This window comes from Arachis hypogaea, chromosome 14, assembly GCF_003086295.3.
Source record: "Arachis hypogaea cultivar Tifrunner chromosome 14, arahy.Tifrunner.gnm2.J5K5, whole genome shotgun sequence".
NCBI classification, from domain to species: Eukaryota; Viridiplantae; Streptophyta; class Magnoliopsida; order Fabales; family Fabaceae; genus Arachis; species Arachis hypogaea.
The window spans coordinates 101,988,415-102,003,211 of record NC_092049.1 but is presented as its reverse complement, the minus strand read 5'-3'; the positions used below and the strand labels follow the sequence as shown (position 1 = coordinate 102,003,211).

Below are 14,797 nucleotides of genomic sequence, written 5' to 3'. Positions count from 1 at the left end.
TCTTATAGTGGGGTTTACAACTGCAATCCTGAATAGTTTTGGCATCTCACTCTCCTTTGAATCAGAAGGATGTCAGTGTCATTCGGAATTAGAATCCGGATAATATTATGAATTCTTTGATCTTTTGTAACTTGATGAGCGGATATTTTATACGCTTTTTGGGGATAATTTCATATAGTTTAGAGTATGTTTTAGTTAGTTTTTAGTCTATTTCTAGTAGTTTTTAGGAAAAATTCATATTTCTGGACTTTACTATGAGTTGTGTATTTTTCTGTAATTTCAGGTATTTTTCTGGCTGAAATTGAAGGAGCTGAGCAAAAATCTGATTCAGGCTGAAAAAGGACTGCTGATGCTGTTGGATTCTGACCTCCCTGCACTCAAAGTGGATTTTCTGGAGCTAAAGAACTCGAAATGGCATGCTTCCAATTGCATTGGAAAGTAGACATCCAGGGCTTTCCAGCAATATATAATAGTCCATACTTTGCACAAGGATAGACGATGTAAACTGGCGTTCAACGCCAGTTCTCTGCCCAATTCTGGCGTCCAGCGCCAGAAAAGGATCAAAAACTGGAGTTGAACGCCCAAACTGGCACAAAAACTGGCGTTCAACTCCACAAATGGTCTCTGCACGTGAATTGCTTAAGTCTCAGCCCCGGCACACACCAAGTGGGCCCTAGCACACAGAAGTGAGCCCCAGAAGTGAATTTCTGCATCATCCATCATAGTTTATCCAATTTTTGTAAACCTAGGCTACTAGTTTAGTATTTAAATAACTTTTAGAGACTTATTTTGTATCTCATGACATTTCAGATCTAAACTTTGTATTCTCTGACGGCATGAGTCTCTAAACCCCATTGTTGGGGGTGAGGAGCTCTGCTGTGTCTCGATGAATTAATGCAAGTATTTCTGTTTTCTATTCAAACACGCTTGTTCCTATCTAAGATGTTCATTCGCGCTTAACTGTGATGAAGGTGATGATCAGTGACATTCATCACCTTCCTCAAACTATGAACGTGTGCCTGACAACCACCTCCGTTCTATATCCGATTGAATGAGTGTCTTTGAGATCTCTTAATCAGAATCTCCGTGGTATAAGCTAGAACTGATGGCGGCATTCATGAGAATCCGGAACGTCTAAACCTTGTCTGTGGTATTCCGAGTAGGATTCAAGGATTGAGTGATTGTGACGAGCTTCAAACTCCTGAAGGCTGGGCGTTAGTGACAGATGCAAAAGGATAGTAAATCCTATTCCAACCGGATCGAGAACCAACCGGTGATTAGCCGTGCTGTGACAGAGCGCGTGAGCGTAGTTTTCACTGGAAGGATGGAAGGTAGCCATTGACAACGGTGATCCACCAACACACAGCTTGCCATAGGAGGACGTGCGTGCGTGAATCAGAGGACAGAGGAAAGCAGAGATTCAGAAGACAAAGCATCTCCAAAACTCCAACATATTCTCCATTACTGCACAACAAGTAACCTTTAATTTATGCTCTCTTGGTTATTCATAATTCAACTGATAAACATAATTGACTTCCTGACTGAGATTTACAAGATAACCATAGATTGCTTCAAACCAACAATCTCCGTGGGATTCGACCCTTACTCACGTAAGGTATTACTTGGACGACCCAGTACACTTGCTGGTTAGTGGTACGCGTTGTGAAAAGTGTGATTCACAATTCGTGCACCAAGTTTTTGGCGCCGTTGCCGGGGATTGTTCGTGTTTGGACAACTAACGGTTTATTTTGTTGCTTAGATTAGGAAAAATCTTTCTTTTTTTTGGTTTAGAGTCTTTTATTATTAATCCCTTGTTAAAATACTTTAAACTTATAGCTCAGTTATTTAGAACGTGGTGTTTATGTTCATGATAATTGGCTATCATATTTTTTTAAAACCTTTTTCAAAAATAATTTTTCTATTAAATCCTGTGCCAAACTTTAAGTTTGGTGTTTTCAAAAATAATCTTTCTTAAAATTTTTGAAGGTCCCATAACTCATTTGGCTAGAGCATTAATCTGTGTTCTTGGTAATTGGGTTAGAATCTTTTATACTCTTTTCAAAACCTTCTTTTTCAAAAATATTTCTTCTATTAAATCTTGTGCCAAACTTTAAGTTTGGTGTTTTCTTGTTGATTTCCCTTTGATTTTCGAAAATTTTGGTTTGGTTTTCTAAAAAAATTGTAAGTTTGGTGTTCTTCCTTCATGTTCTTGAGTTCTTGTGAGTCTTCAAAGTGTTCTTGAGTTTCCTTGTGTCTTGATCTTAAAATTTTTAAGTTTGGTGTTCCTTGGTGGTTTTCCCTCCAAATTTTTCGAAAACAAGGAGCATTAGATCTAAAAATTTTAAATCTTGTACTATCTTATTGTTTTTCTCTCTCATCACTAAATTCAAAAAAAAAAAATATCTTTTCAAAATATCTCTTCTAACTTCCTAACTTCTTATCTTTTCAAAATTTGTTTCAACTAACTAACTAACTTTTTGTTGTTTCTTAACTTTTTCAAAACTACCTAACTAACTCTCCCTCTCTCTAATTTTCGAAAATATCTTCCCTCTTTTTCAAAAATTTTTTTTTAACTAATTAATTTTTATTTTATTTTTTACGAAAAAAAAAATTTTTAAAATCCAAATCCTTTTTAGTTATTTTATTTTATTTAAGTATTCACTTCTTATAAAATAAAATAAATAAAAAGGTAAATCAGTCCAAGTCATATCCATATATCCATCATGGACATAAGTGGAGATGGACAGTCCAGGAGGACTTTGGGGTCATATTCTAACCCCTCTACTGCTTCATATGGGAGTAGCATCTGCATACCCTCCATTGGAGTTAGTAGCTTTGAGTTGAATCCTCAGCTCATTATCATGGTGCAGCAAAGTTGTCAGTATTTCGGTCTTCCACAGGAAGAACCTACAGAGTTTCTGGCACAATTTTTACAAATTGCTGACACAGTACATGATAAGGAAATAGATCAGGATGTCTACAGACTATTACTGTTTCCATTTGCTGTAAAAGATCAAGCTAAGAGGTGGTTAAATAACCAACCTAAGGCCAGCATAAGAACATGAAAACAGCTGACAGAAAAATTCCTGAATCAATATTTCCCTCCAAAAAGGATGACACAGCTAAGGCTGGACATCCAAGGCTTTAAACAAGGAGATAATGAATCTCTTTATGATGCCTGGGAGAGATACAGAGAGATGCTACGAAAATGCCCCTCTGAAATGTTTTCAGAGTGGGTTCAGTTAGACATCTTCTACTATGGGCTTGCAGAAGGAGCTCAGATGTCTTTAGATTACTCAGCTGGTGGATCTATCCATATGAGAAAGACAATTGAAGAAGCTCAAGAGCTCATTGATACAGTTGCCAGGAATCAGCATCTGTATCTAAGCAGCAACCCTTCCATGAATGAAGAGGTTAAAACAGTAACTGCTGAATTCAGTACTGTAAAACAAGCTGCTGAATTCAATCAGCAATTAAATTTTCTAACAAAGCAGCTAGCTGAATTCAAAGACAGGTTACAGGAAACAAGGATAGCTAATATACACATGGACGAATAGTTTAAGCAAACAAAGCAGCAGCTATCAAAGCAAATAGCAGAAGAATGCCAAGCAGTTCAACTAAGAAGTGGGAAAACATTAAATACCCCACCTCAAGGCATCAAAAATTCAAGAAATGAGCGACCCACCAAAGATTCCCCTGAGGACAGTAAGAGCCCAGGGAAAAATAATTCTGGCACTAAAACGCCAGAAAATGGGTGGAAGGCTGGCGCTGAACGCCCAGACCATGCCCAAAACTGGCGTTCAGCGCCAGAAACAAGGCAGGATTGGCGTTCAACGCCAGAAATGGGCAAGAATCTGGCGTTGAACGCCTAAAATGGGCACATTTCTGGCGTTCAGGCGCCAGGAACAGACAGTGAGTTGGCGTCTAACGTCACTCCAGCTTCTGACTCTGGTACTCAATTGCCAGTGAGGGATCAGACACACACAAGTGCTGATAACAACCCCTCTAAAAAGGCTTCTTTAACCACTAAGGTTGAGGAATATAAAGCCAAGATACCTTATCCTCAAAAACTCCGGAAAGAGGAGCAGGATAAGCAATTTGCTCGCTTTGCAGATTATCTAAGGACTCTTGAAATAAAGATTCCTTTTGTAGAGGCACTTGAGTAAATACCTTCTTATGCCAAGTTCATGAAAGAGATCTTGAGTCATAAAAAGGAGTGGAGAGAAACAGAAAGAGTTCTCCTTACTGAAGAATGTAGTGCAGTCATTCTGAAAAGCTTTCCTGAAAAGCTTAAAGACCCTGGGAGTTTTCTGATACCATGCATATTGGAAGGTGATTGCACCAAGACAGCCTTATGCGATCTTGGGGCAAGCATCAACCTAATACCTGCATCCACTATCAGGAAGCTTGGCTTAACTGAAGAAGTTAAACCAACCCGGATATGTCTCCAACTTGCTGATGGTTCCACTAAATACCCATCAGGCGTGATTGAGGACATGATTGTCAGAGTTGGGCCATTCGCCTTTCCCACTGACTTTGTTGTGCTGGAAATGGAGGAGCACAAGAGTGCCACTCTCATTCTAGGAAGACCCTTCCTAGCAACTGGACGATCCCTCATTGACGTCCAACAGGGGGAAATAACCCTGAGAGTCAACGATGACGAGTTCAAGTTGAACGCTGTCAAAGCCATGCAGCATCCAGACACATCAACAGACTGCATGAAAGTTGACCTTATTGACTCTTTGGTAGAAGAGATCAACATGGCTGAGAGTCTCGAATCAGAGTTGGAAGACATCTTTAAGGATGTTCAGCCTGATTTGGAGGATTCAGGGGACATGAAAGAGCCTCTGAACTTTCTTCTGAAAGAGGAAAAACCTCCTAAACCGGAGCTCAAGCCACTGCCACCATCCTTGAAATATGCATTTCTAGGAGAAGGTGACACCTTTCCAGTGATCATAAGCTCTGCTTTAAATTCACAGGAAGAGGAAGCACTTATTCAAATGCTAAGGACACACAAGACAGCTCTTGGGTGGTCCATAGGTGACCTTAAGGGCATAAGCCCAGCTAGATGCATGCACAAAATCCTATTGGAGGATAATGCCAAACCAGTGGTTCAACCACAGAGGCGGCTAAATCCAGCCATGAAGGAAGTGGTGCAGAAAGAGGTCACCAAATTACTAGAGGCTGGGATTATTTATCCCATTTCTGATAGCCCCTGGGTGAGCCCTGTTCAAGTCGTCCCAAAAAAGGGAGGCATGACAGTGATTCACAATGAAAAAAATGAACTGGTTCCTACAAGAACAGTTACAGGGTGGCGCATGTGTATTGACTACAGAAGGCTCAATACAGCCACCAGAAAGGATCATTTTCCTTTACCATTCATAGACCAGATGTTAGAGAGACTAGCAGGTCATGATTACTACTGCTTTTTGGATGGCTACTCAGGCTATAACCAGATTGCAGTAGATCCCCAGGATCAAGAGAAAACAGCTTTCACATGTCCATCCGGAGTGTTTGCTTATAGAAGGATGCCCTTTGGGCTATGCAATGCACCTGCAACCTTCCAGAGATGCATGCTCTCTATTTTCTCTGATATGGTGGAAAAATTTCTAGAAGTCTTCATGGATGACTTCTCAGTATATGGAGACTCATTCAGCTCCTGTCTTGATCACCTGAAACTTGTTCTGAAAAGATGCCAAGAAACCAACCTAGTTTTAAACTGGGAAAAGTGTCACTTCATGGTGACTGAAGGAATTGTTCTTAGGTATAAAATCTCAAACAAGGGAATAGAGGTGGATCAAGCAAAAATAGAGGTAATTGAAAAATTACCACCACCTGCCAATGTTAAGGCAATCAGAAGCTTTCTGGGGCATGCAGGATTCTATAGGAGGTTTATAAAGGATTTTTCAAAAATCGCAAAACCTCTAAGCAATCTGCTAGCTGCTGACACGCCATTTTTGTTTGACACAGCATGCCTGCAGGCGTTTGAAACGCTGAAAGCTAAGCTGGTCACAGCACCAGTCATTTCTGCACCAGACTGGACATTGCCATTTGAGTTAATGTGTGATGCCAGTGATCATGCCATTGGTGCAGTATTGGGACAGAGGCATGACAAGCTTCTGCATGTCATTTATTATGCTAGTCGCGTTCTAAATGATGCCCAGAAAAATTACACAACCACAGAAAAAGAACTACTTGCAGTGGTTTACGCCATTGACAAGTTCAGATCATACTTAGTAGGATCAAAGGTGATTGTGTACACTGACCATGCTGCTCTTAAATATCTACTCACAAAGCAGGATTCAAAACCCAGGCTCATCAGATGGGTATTACTTCTGCAAGAGTTTGATATAGAAATAAGAGACAGAAAAGGGACAGAGAACCAAGTAGCTGATCATCTGTCCCGGATAGGGCCAGTGGAAGGGACGTCCCTCCCCTTCCTTGAGATCTCTGAGACGTTCCCTGATGAGCATCTATTTGCCATTCAGGAAGCACCATGGTTTGCCGATATTGCAAACTATAAAGCTGCAAGGTTCATACCCAAGGAGTACAATAGAATACAAAAAAAGAAACTAATTACTGATGCAAAGTACTACTTGTGGGATGAGCCCTATCTCTTTAAGAGATGTGCAGACGGAATTATCCGTAGGTGTGTCCCCAGAGAGGAAGCACAGAGAATCCTATGGCATTGCCATGGATCTCAATATGGAGGCCATTTCGGAGGTGAGCGAACAGCCACCAAGGTTCTCCAATGTGGCTTCTATTGGCCCACACTCTATAAAGATTCCCGAGAGTTTGTACGTAATTGTGACAGTTGCCAAAGAGCTGGTAATCTGCCTCATGGTTACGCCATGCCTCAACAAGGAATCTTGGAAATAGAGTTGTTTGATGTATGGGGAATTGACTTCATGGGACCTTTCCCACCATCATACTCAAACACTTATATTCTGGTGGCAGTTGACTATGTATCAAAATGGGTTGAGGCTATTGCCACACCCACCAATGATACTAAAACAGTGCTGAAGTTCCTCCAGAAACATATCTTTAGCAGGTTTGGTGTCCCTAGAGTGTTAATCAGTGATGGGGGCACTCACTTCTGCAATAAACAGCTTTACTCTGCCATGGTTCGGTATGGAATTCGCCACAAAGTGGCCACTCCATATCATCCACAAACCAACGGGCAAGCTGAAGTCTCTAACAGAGAATTAAAGAGAATCCTGGAACGGACAGTAAATACCCGTAGAAAGGATTGGGCAAGGAGCTTGGATGATGCTCTGTGGGCTTACAGAACAGCATTCAAGACCCCCATAGGGACCTCTCCATACCAACTCGTGTATGGTAAGGCATGCCACTTGCCCGTGGAACTGGAACATAAGGCCTACTGGGCAACCAGATTCCTAAACTTAGATGCCAAATTAGCAGGAGAAAAATGATTGCTCCAGCTAAATGAGCTAGAGGAATTCAGATTCACAGCTTTCGAAAATGCCAAGCTTTATAAAGAAAAATAAAAAAAATGGCATGACAGAAAGCTGTCATCTAGAATCTTTGAACCAGGACAGAAGGTCCTGTTGTTTAACTCTAGACTCAGGCTATTCCCCGGGAAACTGAAATCCCGGTGGAGGGGACCATACGTGATTACAAGTGTGTCACCATATGGTTATGTGGAGCTTCAAGATATTGATTCTGATAAGAAGTTCATTGTCAATGGACAGAGAATCAAGCATTATCTTGAAGGCAACACTGAGCAAGAATGCTCAAGGCTGAAGCTAGATTAAAAGCTCAGCAAGGTCCAGCTAAAGACAATAAAGAAGCGCTTGCTGGGAGGCAACCCAGCCATGGGGCAACAATCCTCTAAGCATTTTGCCCTATTTCTATCTTTATTTTTTGTATAGAGTTCATTGACAACAAGGTAAATAATCATTTACAGAAGACCTCGGCACACAAAACAGAGTAAAAGAGCTCAATGGCAAGAAAACGCCAGTAAAGGGGCATTTTGGGCGTTCAGCGCCCAAAATGGGCATCCACTGGGCGCTGAACGCCAGTAATGGCAGCATGTGGGCGTTCAACGCCAGAAATGGCCACCCACTGGGCGTTGAACGCCAGTAATGGCAGCAACTGGGCGCTGAACGCCCAGGAGATCAGCATTTGGGCGCTGAACGCCCAAAACAGGCAGTGTTTGGGCGTTCAAACGCCAGGAGGACAGGGAGGAGCCAAATCCAGGAATCCCACACGTATTTCCATTTTAATTTCAAATTTTATGCTTCAATGCATGATTTTTACATGAACATATCAAGAACCCTGGTTTCTAAAATCCCTAATTTCTAAAAATCCATCTTTCCAAATTCAATCCAACTCTTTTCAAAATCTTTTCTGAAAACAAATCTATCTTTTTCACTCAAAAATCTTTTCAACTAATCCATATCTTTTTCAAATATCCATATTATCTTTTTCAAAATTCAGAGTTATCTTTTTCAAAAATCTATCATATCTTTTCAAAATTAAACTCTATCTTCTATCTTATCTTTTTCAACTCAATCTTTTTATCTTATCTCCTCCAATTTTTCGAAAACCCACCCCCCCACCCCTATAAATTGGGCTCGGCCTCCCCCTCCTTCATCAACAAGTGCTACTCAATCTCCTTCTATCCCTCTCCTTTCTTTTCTTTTGCTTGAGTACAAGCAAACCTCTAAGTTTGGTGTGTTTATCCGAGATCACTACTAAGATTATGGCTCTCAAAGGGAAACAATACACTCCAAGAGGCAAGAAAGAGAGCGTTCCAAAACCACTTTGGAATCAAGGGAAGTTCTTATCTAAAGAACATTCAGACCATTATCTTAAAGTAATGGGTCTGAGATCAGTGATCCCGGAAGTTAGATTCGATCTGAAAGAAGATGAATATCCGGAGATCCAGGAGCAAATTCGAATCAGGAACCGGGAAGTCCTAGCTAATCCTGAAACGAAAGTAGGAAGGAACATGGTCCAGGAGTTCTATGCTAATATGTGGCAGACTGACAAGCAAAGACTATCTGGAACAGCCTGCTACGAATTTCGGACCATGGTCAGGGGAAAGATTGTTCATACCACCCCTGACAAAATCAGAGAGATATTAAAGCTACCTCAGCTAAAGGATGATCCAGACTCCTTCAACAGGAGGATGATGAGAGTAGACATTGGCCTGGATAAGATTCTAGAAGACATCTGTATCCCTAGAGCCAGGTGGACCACCAACACAAAGGGCGTCCCAAATCAACTCAAGAGGGAGGATCTCAAACCAGTTGCCAGAGGATGGCTGGACTTCATTGGGCGTTCTCTGTTGCCCACTAGCAACCGTTCTGAAGTCACAGTTAAGAGAGCAGTGATGATTCATTGCATCATGATGGGAAAGGAAGTGGAGGTTCATCAGCTGATTTCAACTGAGCTCTATAAGATTGCTAACAAAAATTCAAAAGAGGCCAGGTTGGCTTATCCAAGCGTGATTTCTCTGCTCTGCAAGGACGCTGGAGTCAAGATAGGAATAACTGAATATATCCTAATTGAAAAGTCAATCACCAAAACATCAATGGAGAGACAACAGGCACAGGAGGATCTCATCAAGAAGAGAGCACAGGAATTCCTTCCAGAGATACCTCAAGCTGAATACTGGGAATATCTGGAGACATCCATCACCAAGATGCAGGAAGCTATGGAGCAGATAATAAAACAACAGAAGGAACACAGTCAAATGCTGACCCATATGCTTAAAGAACAAGAGGAGCAGGGACGTGACTTAAGGGAATTGAAGCGCCAAAAATCTTCTGTGATACCAAGTCTCCCAAGGATCAGAGGAACCCCCATACCCCCAGAATAAAGGTTGTTAATTTCCAATTTCTGCCTTAACTCTGTGACAGTGTTCTTATAAAAGTACCTTAGAAGTCATATAGTAGTAATTAGTATCTATTTTGATTTTATCTCCAATTAAGCTATAGTTTATTTTTCTCATCATCATTAAACATGAATAAAATAGTAGATCTTTTGAATAAGAAGCAATAAAATTTCGAGTTTAAATAAAACAAATTCTAATTGGTTAAATGTGGTGGCAATGCCTTCTGTCTTCTGAATGAATGCTTGAACAGTGCATATGTCTTTTGAATTTGTTGTTTAAGACTGTTAAATATGTTGGCTCTTGAAAGAATAATGAACATGAGACATGTTATTGATAATCTGAAAAATCATAAAAATGATTCTTGAAGCAAGAAAAAGCAGCAAAAAACAAAGCTTGCAGAAAAAAAAAAGCAAGCAGAAAAAGCCAATAACCCTTAAAACCAAAAGGCAAGGGCAATTAAAGAGGAGCCCAAGGCTTTGAGCATCAGTGGATAGGAGGGCCTAAAGGACTGAAATCCTGGTCTAAGCGGCTAAACCAAGCTGTCCCTAACCATGTGCTTGTGGCGTGCAGGTGTCAAGTGAAAACTTGAGATTGAGCGGTTAAAGTCAAGGTCCAAAGCAAAAAGAAGAGTGTGCTTAAGAACTCTGGACACCTCTAATTGGGGACTTTAGCAAAGCTGAGTCACAATCTGAAAAGGTTCACCCAGTTATGTGTCTGTGGCATTTATGTATCCTGTAGTAATACTGGAAAACAAAGTGCTTAGGGCCACGGCAAAGACTCATAAAGAAGCTGTGTTCAAGAATCATCACACTGAACTAAGAGAATCAATAACACTATCTGAATTCTGAGTTCCTATAGATGCCAATCACTCTGAGCTTCAATGGATAAAGTGAGATACCAAAACTGTTCAGAAGCAAAAAGCTACTAGTCCCGCTCATCTAATTAGAATCTAAGCTTCAATCAAAAACTCTGAGATATTATTGCTTCTCAACCTATTAGTCTTCTATTTTATTTGTCTAGTTGCTTGAGGACAAGCAACAGTTTAAGTTTGGTGTTGTGATGAGCGGATATTTTATACGCTTTTTGGGGATAATTTCATATAGTTTAGAGTATGTTTTAGTTAGTTTTTAGTCTATTTCTAGTAGTTTTTAGGAAAAATTCATATTTCTGGACTTTACTATGAGTTGTGTGTTTTTCTGTAATTTCAGGTATTTTTCTGGCTGAAATTGAAGGAGCTGAGCAAAAATCTGATTCAGGCTGAAAAAGGACTGCTGATGCTGTTGGATTCTGACCTCCCTGCACTCAAAGTGGATTTTCTGGAGCTACAGAACTCGAAATGGCATGCTTCCAATTGCATTGGAAAGTAGACATCCAGGGCTTTCCAGCAATATATAATAGTCCATACTTTGCACAAGGATAGATGACGTAAACTGGCGTTCAACGCCAGTTCTCTGCCCAATTCTGGCGTCCAGCGCCAGAAAAGGATAAAAAACTGGAGTTGAACGCCCAAACTGGCACAAAAACTGGCGTTCAACTCCACAAATGGCCTCTGCACGTGAATTGCTTAAGTCTCAGCCCCGGCACACACCAAGTGGGCCCTAGCACACAGAAGTGGGCCCCAGAAGTGAATTTCTGCATCATCCATCATAGTTTATCCAATTTTTGTAAACCTAGGCTACTAGTTTAGTATTTAAACAACTTTTAGAGACTTATTTTGTATCTCATGACATTTCAGATCTAAACTTTGTATTCTCTGACGGCATGAGTCTCTAAACCCCATTGTTGGGGGTGAGGAGCTCTGCTGTGTCTCGATGAATTAATGCAAGTATTTCTGTTTTCTATTCAAACACGCTTGTTCCTATCTAAGATGTTCATTCGCGCTTAACTGTGATGAAGGTGATGATCAGTGACATTCATCACCTTCCTCAAACTATGAACGTGTGCCTGACAACCACCTCCGTTCTATATCCGATTGAATGAGTGTCTCTGAGATCTCTTAATCAGAATCTCCGTGGTATAAGCTAGAACTGATGGCGGCATTCATGAGAATCCGGAACGTCTAAACCTTGTCTGTGGTATTCCGAGTAGGATTCAAGGATTGAGTGATTGTGACGAGCTTCAAACTCCTGAAGGCTGGGCGTTAGTGACAGATGCAAAAGGATAGTAAATCCTATTCCAACCGGATCGAGAACCAACCGGTGATTAGCCGTGCTGTGACAGAGCGCGTGAGCGTAGTTTTCACTGGAAGGATGGAAGGTAGCCATTGACAACGGTGATCCACCAACACACAGCTTGCCATAGGAGGACGTGCGTGCGTGAATCAGAGGACAGAGGAAAGCAGAGATTCAGAAGACAAAGCATCTCCAAAACTCCAACATATTCTCCATTACTGCACAACAAGTAACCTTTAATTTATGCTCTCTTGGTTATTCATAATTCAACTGATAAACATAATTGACTTCCTGACTGAGATTTACAAGATAACCATAGATTGCTTCAAACCAACAATCTCCGTGGGATTCGACCCTTACTCACGTAAGGTATTACTTGGACGACCCAGTACACTTGCTGGTTAGTGGTACGCGTTGTGAAAAGTGTGATTCACAATTCGTGCACCATAACTCAATTTAACCCTTGAACACAACAATTTTTCTTTTCTTTGGTGCTTTCCACCTTGAGCCTAGCCGTGACTTTAAATATTTTGTCTCAAGTTTTACTTGACATAGAAACACCACAAGCACTTAACTGGGGAACTCTTTTGAAGTTCTGATTTTTCTTTCAGTTATTCCCCAACAGTGGTGCTCAAAGCCTTTGGCATACTCTAATTGCACTTGATCTCGACTCTAAATGTTTTGTCTCAAGGATTACTTGACACAAGAACACCACAAGCATGTAACTAGGAAAATAACTCTTTGAGCTTTTAATCATGTCTGACCTCCCTAGTCATTGATGCTCAGAGCCTTGGACCTGGCTTTTTTTTTTCAATGCTGTTTCTTTTTCTTCAAGGATTAAACTTTTTACTTATTTCAGAGAAGTCATAATAATTCTCTAAATCCCTATTCCTAGTACATCAACATTCTTTGATTTAAATTTAAATATGCACTGTTCATGTCATGCATTCAGAGTTACAGAAAATACCACCACATGTAAGTGAATAAGACTACTCTTCAATATAAACTCAATTTCTCATGCAATACATCACTTCTTTTTCTTTTTAGATTCAAGTTCAGTGAGTTATTTTTGTTTGATTAGATTTCTGTTTGAGTTATTTACTTCCTATTTTAGTTAATTTCTTCCTTTCCCCCTACTTTTTTTTGTTATTTACATTTCATCTCACTAACCCACTAACTGTTTGATATATTGCATCACTCACACTAACAGTAATTTTGACAGATATACTTTCTGCACCTATTCTCTTTGCTTGTACTTGTTGGTTGTATGACAGGGAGAAGAAGTGGGGCTTCAACTTCCTTTGATTCTGAACCTGAGAGAACCTTCCTTAGACTAAGGAGGGAGGCAAGAGACAAACATGTAGTTGGTGCTGAAGAAGAGGAGGAACACTTTGAGGAATACTTTGAACCAAACATGGAAGAAAACATGGAAAACCATCATGAAGAAGAGGCTCACAACCATGGCGGAAGAGGTCGAGCAAATCATAATGTGGAGGATAGAAGAGTTTTAGGCTCTTATATCAATCCAAACCCAGGAAACTGTGGAAGTAGCATTCAAAAGCCAACCATCCATGCCAACAATTTTGAACTGAAGCCACAGCTCATCACCCTTGTGCAGAACAACTGTTCATTCGGAGGAAGTGTCCAAGAGGACCCAAATTAATATTTAGCCACCTTCCTGAGAATATGTGACACAGTGAAGTCTAATGGTGTTCATCCGGACGCCTATAGACTGCTTTTATTTCCATTCTCACTCAGGGATAAGGCAGCCAAGTGGCTAGAATCTTTCCCAAGGGAAAGCTTGACAACTTGGGAAGACGTGGTGAACAAATTCTTAGCAAGATGTTACCCTCCTCAAAGAATCAATAGGCTGAGAGCTGAGGTCCAAACCTTCAGGCAACAAGATGGTGAGACTCTATATGAAGCATGGGAGAGGTTTAAAGACCTGACAAGGAGGTGTCCACCTGACATGTTCAACGAATGGGTGCAGCTGCACATTTTCTATGATGGGCTCTCTTATGAGTCAAAGAAGGCTGTAGACCATTCATCCGGAGGATCTTTGAACAAGAAGAAAACCATTGAGGAGGCTATAGATGTCATTGAAATAGTAACAGAGAACGACTACTTCTATGCTTCCGAAAGAGGGAACACAAGAGGAGTAATGGAGCTAAACAATGTAGATGCTCTGTTGGCCCAAAACAAGCTCATTACCCAGCAGCTGGCTGACCTCACCAAGAAGATGGAGAGGAACTAAGTAGCAGCAATCTCCACTTCATTAACAACCCAAGAAGGAGTGAATGAAGAAGCATAGGGTAGTCAGGAGCAAGCCAACTACATTGGGAATTTACCTAGGCAGAACCATGATCCATACTCCAAGAATTACAACCCTGGATGGAGGAATCACCCAAACTTTGGGTGGAAAAATCAACAAGACCAAAGCCTTGATCAAAGACGCCCAAATCCAAACAATTTCACATTTAGACCATATCAATATCCCAATAACAACACCTCTCCACATTCATATCAAGGCTAGAACAACCCTTCTCAACCTGACCTATCATCATTTGATGAAAGAATCTCAAGGATTGAAAGTCTACTTGAGGGCATATGCAAGGATATCCAAGACAACAAGGTGTTCAAGGAGGAAGTGCGAGCCAGTTTCAAGAACCAGGGAGACACAATCAAGAGGTTGGAATCTCAGGTAGGATATCTCTCTGAGCAAATTCCCAAACCCACAGATGGATTCCCAAGTGACACAGAGAAG

General features: G+C 40.8%; 1 non-coding gene across 1 annotated transcript; it reads right to left on the bottom strand.

The window, feature by feature from the left end:
- Positions 1–13,900: 13,900 nt before the first annotated feature.
- LOC112746099 (small nucleolar RNA R71) lies at positions 13,901–14,004 on the bottom strand. The gene has a single exon (XR_003173998.1). It is a non-coding gene; the product is annotated as a small nucleolar RNA R71 (small nucleolar RNA).
- Positions 14,005–14,797: the final 793 nt, after the last annotated feature.